Source organism: Arachis ipaensis, chromosome B09 (assembly GCF_000816755.2).
Source record: "Arachis ipaensis cultivar K30076 chromosome B09, Araip1.1, whole genome shotgun sequence".
In the NCBI taxonomy this organism is placed as follows: domain Eukaryota; kingdom Viridiplantae; phylum Streptophyta; class Magnoliopsida; order Fabales; family Fabaceae; genus Arachis; species Arachis ipaensis.
The window spans coordinates 8,663,551-8,663,985 of record NC_029793.2 but is presented as its reverse complement, the minus strand read 5'-3'; positions in this window follow the sequence as shown (position 1 = coordinate 8,663,985).

Below are 435 nucleotides of genomic sequence, written 5' to 3'. Positions count from 1 at the left end.
ACACAGCCTGTGAGTCTTGAGCTTAATCGTATGGTTGCATTCAAACCATAACTTCATTCCTGTGTGTTTCGCTTCTTTTTATTCTGATGTTCTTTACTTTGCTTTAATCTATATGTCCAATTATAGAATATAGAATAGATACATACCAAAAGAATGATTGAGGCCATCATTTAATTTTAGCTCACTTACCCCAAATTAGCCTACCTTTTTACATCACCTTTGTTAGCCCCCTTGAACCTTTTAAAACCCCTTTATTCTATTTAGCCAAATTACTAGCCTTAAGCAGAAAAACAAAAGAAAACCCCAAGTGAATCCTTGGTTAGCTTAAGATAGAAAATTATAAATAGAGTAAAATGTGGAAAACCTATTGGGAACATGGATGATAGAAACAAAAGGGTAGAAGAGTTAAAAGAAATAAAATAAATTTGGGAAGCA